This window comes from Dermochelys coriacea, chromosome 27 (assembly GCF_009764565.3).
Source record: "Dermochelys coriacea isolate rDerCor1 chromosome 27, rDerCor1.pri.v4, whole genome shotgun sequence".
Lineage (NCBI taxonomy): Eukaryota > Metazoa > Chordata > Testudines > Dermochelyidae > Dermochelys > Dermochelys coriacea.
The window spans coordinates 15,685,850-15,694,174 of NC_050094.1; positions in this window are offsets into that span (position 1 = coordinate 15,685,850).

Consider the following 8,325-nt stretch of genomic DNA (forward strand, 5'->3'; position numbering starts at 1 on the left):
GGAGATGCAGGAACCACCACACTGCGTTCAGACATTGCCCTTTGTCAGATCCTGTCTTGTAAACATCTGAAAAGCATGTTGATGCAGCTCTGCAAACCGACCTTCCTGGTGGGCACCACACACCTCTCTCCACAGCAGCTCGGCCACTGCTCCTCTCCACCACCCCATGCAGCTCCCTGGGAGTCAGACCCCGATGAAGCTAACACCCCAAGTGCCCCAAGCCAATACATGCCACACATGCACAGCCCCTGCCCAGGGATTCATCCCAGCTCAACATCACTCGCATTCCTTGGGACAGCCCTTCTCAGCTCCAGTGGTGCCCCATGCAGAGTTAGCTGCCCTCGGACGCTGCCCCACCTGGGGACCTTGAAGGCTTTGCATCCTTAGGAAATGTCGCATGTCCCCCAAGGGCGCATGCAGCCTGAGACAGCCGCCCCATCTCTTCTCGCCCCGGCTCCATGCAGCCCGGCTGGGGAGAGGGAGCTGGATGCCAAGTTATAGCTCCGGTTGTGTAATCCTGGTGCCTGGCTCCATCCTGGCATTTCTCCCTCATCTCTCCCCAGCTCTGCAACAAGCCAATGGGAATTGGAGTAGCCTGTGTCTCAGCAAAGGGCTCCTGAGGGAAGTGGAGGGAGCTTCCTTCCTTGGGCTGTTAAAAACCAGACCTGCCAAAAGGTCTGAAACTCTCATAGGGAGCACTCCTGCTGCCCTGGCCGCTCATGGGCTCTCTCCAATGTCGGTGGCTCTGGGAAGCTGGTTCCAAGCAGGAACCCAGAGTTTGCATAGCTGTGCCCAGGAGTCAGCACCAGGAAAATCGAAGGGTGGGGAATTAACATGTTCTAGAGTAGTTACCTTGGTAACCTGCCTCCATTCACCGGGGTAACTCGCCTCTAGCCAGAGATCAGAGACGCAAACACCCCACCAGCTCTGCCCGAAAGCAGAACTCCACCGGCAGCCGTCTGGGCTCCATGGCTGGGTTTGGCCACAGGCGGGGCTTATCCTAGTCGCTAGTGGACTTTGGTGTGTCACACCCCGCACTGCTCAGGAAGCCCAGCAATGGGCTAGTGGGGGGGGGGCTGTGGGGCAGTCCAAAGGGGCAGCAGCAGCGCTGTGTGTGTGGCTCATGGGACCGGACTAGTGTGTATGGGGAGAAGTGTTGCAGAGCAGGACTGAGGTGCATTAGCACAGCTGGAGTCTAGGACAGAGCAGGGGGTGTGGGAGGTTAACGACGAAGCGCTATGGCTGAGCTGAGCAGGGACACAGGACCTGACGCACAGGTGGTGTCCATGCCACTGAGAGAGCACAGGGGGTAGAAAGTGAGTCCCCTCCTCCACCCTCAGGTGGGGTCATGGAGATGTATCCAGTTCCACAGCCCATGGCACGTGGAGAAAACCGGGAACGTCCTGTCCCTCGCAGAGGAAAAGAGGCCTGGATTTTCGGGGACTGGCACCTCCCTCTCTTGGAATGAATTTCCCAGCTGCCCTTCCCTTCAAGAGGGCTGCCACCCAGCCACTGAACTGCCTGCAGCAGCACCCGAGAGCAGGATGCGTTGATATTCTCCCCAAATTCAGGCAGCACTGGGAGGGATGCCCTCATGCGAGATAAGAGCATCGACTCACTCATCACTGCGCTTGCCAAGACTTGGCAGCATGAGAATTGTGATGCGTCTGAGGAGCTAATCAATAAACAGAAGTTTGGAGAATCGTTAGACCCAGTAGCCATGCAAGAACCTGGGCTTTAACCGGGCTCCAGGACTGGGGTGTGTGTGCAGAACTGAGGCCCTTCTGCTGGGGGATCTAGAGAGGGCAGAGGAGATGGAGCGTAGTGTAGTAGAGTTTGGAGGCAGGGTTTTATCCCTACAGGATCTGAGCTCCAGGCATGCATGAACTGACGTGACTAAGAGCCTAGGGGATTCTCTCTCTTCCCTCTCTTCTCCAAGGGAAGATTATGTGATTTTTGGTTGGTTTCAGAGTAGCAGCCGTGTTAGTTTGTATTCGCAAAAAGAAAAGGAGTACTTGTGGCACCTTAGAGACTAACAAATTTATTAGAGCATAAGCTTTCGTGAGCTACAGCTCACTTCATCGGATGCATTTGGTGGAAAAAACAGAGGAGAGATTTATATACACACACACAGAGAACATGAAACAATGGGTTTATCATACACACTGTAAGGAGAGTGATCACTTAAGATAAGCCATCACCAGCAGCAGGGGGGGGGAAAGGAGGAAAACCTTTCATGGTGACAAGCAAGGTAGGCTAATTCCAGCAGTTAACAAGAATATCAGAGGAACAGTGGGGGGTGGGGTGGGAGGGAGAGCTGTAGCTCACGAAAGCTTATGCTCTAATAAATTTGTTAGTCTCTAAGGTGCCACAAGTACTCCTTTTCTTCATGGGGAAATAGTTTTACTTTGTGTAATGACTCATCCATTCCCAGTCTCTATTCAAGCCTAAGTTAATTGTATCCAGTTTGCAAATTAATTCCAATTCAGCAGTCTCTCGGAGTCTGTTTTTGAAGCTTTTTTGTTGAAGGATAGCCACTCTTAGGTCTGTGATCGAGTGACCAGAGAGATTGAAGTGTTCTCCAACTGGTTTTTGAATGTTATAATTCTTGATGTCTGATTTGTGTCCATTCATTCTTTTGCGTAGAGACTGTCCAGTTTGGCCAATGTACATGGCAGAGGGGCATTGCTGGCACATGATGGCATATATCACATTGGTAGATGCGCAGGTGAACGAGCCTCTGATTGTGTGGCTGATGTGATTAGGCCCTATGATGGCATCCCCTGAATAGATATGTGGACAGAGTTGGCAACGGGCTTTGTTGCAAGGATAGGTTCCTGGGTTAGTGGTTCTGTTGTGTGGTGTGTGGTTGCTGGTGAGTATTTGCTTCAGATTGGGGGGCTGTCTGTAAGCAAGGACTGGTCTATCTCCCAAGATCTGAGAGAGCGATGGCTCGTCCTTCAGGATAGGTTGTAGATCCTTGATGATGCGTTGGAGAGGTTTTAGTTGGAGGCTGAAGGTGATGGCTAGTGGCGTTCTGTTGTTTTCTTTGTTGGGCCTGTCCTGTAGTAGGTGACTTCTGGGTACTCTTCTGGCTCTGTCAATCTGTTTCTTCACTTCAGCAGGTGGGTATTGTAGTTGTAGGAATGCATGATAGAGATCTTGTAGGTGTTTGTCTCTGTCTGAGGGGTTGGAGCAAGTGCAGTTATATCGTAGCGCTTGGCTGTAGACAATGGATCGTGTGGTATGATCTGGATGAAAGCTAGAGGCATGTAGGTAGGAATAGGGGTCAGTAGGTTTCCGATATAGGGTGGTGTTTATGTGACCATCACTTATTAGCACCGTAGTGTCCAGGAAGTGGATCTCTTGTGTGGACTGGTCCAGGCTGAGGTTGATGGTGGGATGGAAATTGTTGAAATCATGGTGGAATTCCTCAAGAGCTTCTTTTCCATGGGTCCAGATGATGAAGATGTCATCAATGTAGCGCAAGTAGAGTAGGGGCATTAGGGGACGAGAGCTGAGGAAGCGTTGTTCTAAGTCAGCCATAAAAATGTTGGCATACTGTGGGGCCATGTGGGTACCCATCGCAGTGCCGCTGATTTGAAGGTATACATTGTCACCAAATGTGAAATAGTTATGGGTCAGGACAAAGTCACAAAGTTCAGCCACCAGGTTAGCCGTGACAGTATCGGGGATACTGTTCCTGATGGCTCGTAGTCCATCTTTGTGTGGAATGTTGGTGTAGAGGCTTCTACATCCATAGTGGCCAGGATGGTGTTTTTAGGAAGATCACCAATGGACTGTAGTTTCCTCAGGAAGTCAGTGGTGTCTCGAAGATAGCTGGGAGTGCTGGTAACGAAGGGCCTGAGGAGGAAGTCTACATAGCCAGACAATCCTGCTGTCAGGGTGCCAATGCCTGAGATGATGGGGCGTCCAGGATTTCCAGGTTTATGGATCTTGGGTAGCAGACAGAATACCCCAGCTCGGGGCTCCAGGGGTGTGTCTGTGTGGATTTGTTCTTGTGCTTTTTCAGGGAGTTTCTTGAGCAAATGCTGTAGTTTCTTTTGGTAACTCTCAGTGGGATCAGAGGGTAATGGCTTGTAGAAAGTGGTGTTGGAGAGCTGCCTAGTAGCCTCTTGTCCATACTCCGACCTATTCATGATGATGACAGCACCTCCTTTGTCAGCCTTTTTGATTATGATGTCAGAGTTGTTTCTGAGGCTGTGGATGGCACTGTGTTCTGCATGGCTGAGGTTATGGGGTAAGCGATGCTGCTTTTCCACAATTTCAGCTCGTGCACGTCGGCGGAAGCAGTCTATGTAGAAATCCAGGCTGCTGTTTCGACCTTCAGGAGGAGTCCACCCAGAATCCTTCTTTTTGTAGTGTTGGCAGGAAGGTCTCTGTGGTTAATATGTTGTTCAGAGGTGTGTTGGAAATATTCCTTGAGTCTGAGACGTCGAAAATAGGATTCTAGGTCACCACAGAACTGTATCATGTTCGTGGGGGTGGAGGGGCAAAAGGAGAGGCCCCGAGATAGGACAGATTCTTCTGCTGGGCTAAGAGTATAGTTGGATAGATTAACAATATTGCTGGGTGGGTTACGGGAACCATTGTTGTGGCCCCTTGTGGCAACCTATCCTGAAGGACGACCCATCACTCTCACAAACCTTGGGAGACAGACCAGTCCTTGCTTACAGACAGCCCCCCAATCTGAAGCAAATACTCACCAGCAACCACACACCACACAACAGAACCACTAACCCAGGAACCTATCCTTGCAACAAAGCCCGTTGCCAACTCTGTCCACATATCGATTTAGGGGATACCATCATAGGGCCTAATCACATCAGCCACACAATCAGAGGCTCGTTCACCTGCGCATCTACCAATGTGATATATGCCATCATGTGCCAGCAATGCCCCTCTGCCATGTACATTGGCCAAACTGGACAGTCTCTACGCAAAAGAATGAATGGACACAAATCAGACGTCAAGAATTATAACATTAAAAACCAGTTGGAGAACACTTCAATCTCTCTGGTCACTCGATCACAGACCTAAGAGTGGCTATACTTCAACAAAAAAGCTTCAAAAACAGACTCCAACGAGAGACTGCTGAATTGGAATTAATTTGCAAACTGGATACAATTAACTTAGGCTTGAATAGAGACTGGGAATGGATGAGTCATTACAGAAAGTAAAACTATTTCCCCATGGTATTTCTCCCTCCCACCCCACCCCCCACTGTTCCTCTGATATTCTTGTTAACTGCTGGAATTAGCCTACCTTGCTTGTCACCATGAAAGGTTTTCCTCCTTTCCCCCCCTGCTGCTGGTGATGGCTTATCTTAAGTGATCACTCTCCTTACAGTGTGTATGATAAACCCATTGTTTCATGTTTTCTGTGTGTGTGTATATAAATCTCTCCTCTGTTTTTTCCACCAAATGCATCCGATGAAGTGAGCTGTAGCTCACGAAAGCTTATGCTCTAATAAATTTGTTAGTCTCTAAGGTGCCACAAGTACTCCTTTTCTTTTTGATTTTTGGTTGTTATTCTTACTCCTCTGTATTTTCTGGCTGCTGGGCTGCGTGTGCGTTTGGAGCGGCAGCTCAGAGATGTGCGTGTGGCACCTGGAGTGGCAGGTGGGAGGTTTATGGCACTTCTTAATTCTCAGAGGAGTTCGATCCACAGTGTGGTACCTGTGGAGGCTCCGGCTCCTGCACAGACTAGCTTCACCCTTGCAGTGGCAGCTTCACTGTGCCTGAAAAGTGGAGCTGCCAAACCACGGCCCTCGCCCGGGGCAGGTGGCTATCCTGGGCCGTGATCACTGGTGCCTTGAAGATAAGGATGAAGACCTGGAACTTGAGGATAAGGAGACCAGAGTGATCCAATTCCTGAGCAGAGGAGAGGGAGGAGAGGAGCGGGTGGCTACGACACGCAGACAGTTTGGAAACAGTCTGCTAGAGACATATGTTTCCCAGACAAAAAACTGTTTAATTCATTAACTACTTCGCTGAGTGAGAGCCGCATGGCACTGCCCTCAGGTAGCAGCGTGCATCTGATTCAGCCTGCAGAGCAAGTCCAAACCGGGTGCTGGAAGCGCAGATGCTGGTGGCTCAGGGACTGGGTGAGGCCAGCCTGGGAGCGCACAGACGTCTCTGTTCTGACACAGCATGGAACTGCCAAGGGACCTGGCTGGTGTCAGGACTTTAACGGGAAAGAGACATCCCTGTAAAACTCCGGGTGGAATAGACTAGGTTGGAAGGCAATTCTGGAGCAGCGGGCGCATGAAATGGCCAGGGGAGCTGGGTCTGCCTGAGGGGAGAGAGAGAGGCGGGGATGCTGCACTGCTGCAGGGCAGCATGCTATCTACTATGCAACGATCACAGTTCAGGACAACAGCACCTGTATTCCCCCTCCGTGGTCCCACAAGGGCCCCCACTCTAGGGTCCCGGCTGCTCAGCTGTCACCTCTCCTGGAAAAGAGACCTGCTTCGCTCTCCCTCCTGATGGGTTTTCCCAGGCTGCAGTTCCCTGCCTATGCTATGAAATCCTCCCCAGCAAGGCAGACTGCCTAAAAGGCCAGCGTCTGTGCTTTGTTTTCTCTCCAGAGGCTATGAACAGCTTCACTTTACAAGTTACCACACAGCTCTTCATATGTAAGCACATTTATGCTAAGGTAAAAGCGTTACAGAGATGGCATGCTAAAAACAATAAAAGAATCTACATGCAGGCTACAGCTTATCAGAGGTTACCCCAACTCCACCCTCAGGCTCTGGTAGGTGTCAGTCCTTCAAAACCCACAGCTGGCTTTTCCCCCCAGATGACCAGTACATAACTGTCTCAGACTCAGAACCAAAACAACCATGAATAGTTCAATCTTTCCTTGCGACAGCTTGGCCCTTTGATTTTGGCCTCATGCAAAGGTGATCAGCAGACAGTGGCACCCTCTTCAGGGTGTAGCTTCCAAAAGCTGTGGTTTTGCATAACCAGAGATGGGGAATTTGCCTCCATCGCTCCCAGCTATTCCCCAGGAAAACCACTTCACAAACCTTGGTCCAATAATCCATTCTTGTCTGGCCCATTGTTCAGCATAGTCCTTGGAGCCCTCAGGCCTCACATCTCCCCCCGAGCGGTTACATACAATCCTTGCACACAATACATAAAACATTCATTTCAATGAACCCCAAAGACAAGTAAATCTACTCCAGTAAGGAATATTGAAGGAAATTGCATGTCTGTCACAGAAACTCTCTGCTGCTTTGATTTCTGCCCCCCTTCAATCCTTCAGAACTGCAGCATGTGGCGTGAGGAGGGGAGTGTGAGGATGGAGACTATCATGACTATCTAAGGTTTCAGAGTAGCAGCCGTGTTAGTCTGTATTCGCAAAAAGAAAAGGAGGACTTGTGGCACCTTAGAGACTAACAAATTTATTTGAGCATAAGCTTTCGTGAGCTACAGCTCACTTCATGCATCCGATCAAGTGAGCTGTAGCTCACGAAAGCTTATGCTCTAATAAATTTGTTAGTCTCTAAGGTGCCACAAGTCCTCCTTTTCTTTTTATGACTATCTAAGAAGCTCTAGTCTGGGCTCCCCGTCATCACCTAGCTCCGTATCAATGACAGCTCCACAGCCACTTGATTTGTTTGTCAGATCAAAGGTTTTGGCAGTGGAGAGCTGGGAGTCTGAATTGCAGCGTCAAGGAGGAGAATCCAACTCCTCCAACTGGAGTGGAATGGATGGCAGTGGTTCAGATCTGCTGCAGCGGTGAGCTCTTGGCTCAATAACCAGGCCCCACCCCTCTCTGGTCACCAGCACCTCACTCTCTGTGGCATTATTAGAGCAGGGGTATTGGAACAATTTGTACAATTGGGGGTGGGGGTGGGCTGAGAGCCATTGAACCAAACTGTAAACCCTGGATATGATGGAAACCACTTCAAGCCAGGGGCTGCAGCAGCCCCCAGTTGCAGCACCTATGCACTGGAGCAGAGTTGTGTACCATTATGATGCGTGCATTCAGTATTAAAATACTCTGCTCTGTACATGGACAGAGAGAAGCCTGCACCTGTCTCCAAGCTGACGGTCTAATACCAAAGAGCAGAGAAGATGGGACATGTTTGGAGCCAGCAGGTCTCTCAAGATCTATTGTTATTCTCACTCCAACTTCTGGTCAACGTAGGAGTTGAGCACTCAGGGGTTGTTAGGACTGGCTGGGGGTTCAGACTTGGGTTCCCTCTGATCTGCTCCGGAGCAACTTGCGGCTGTATCATGCAGGGACTTTGAATGGGGTAGTGAGAGCAAGAGTGAACCTGGCAACAACTGCAGC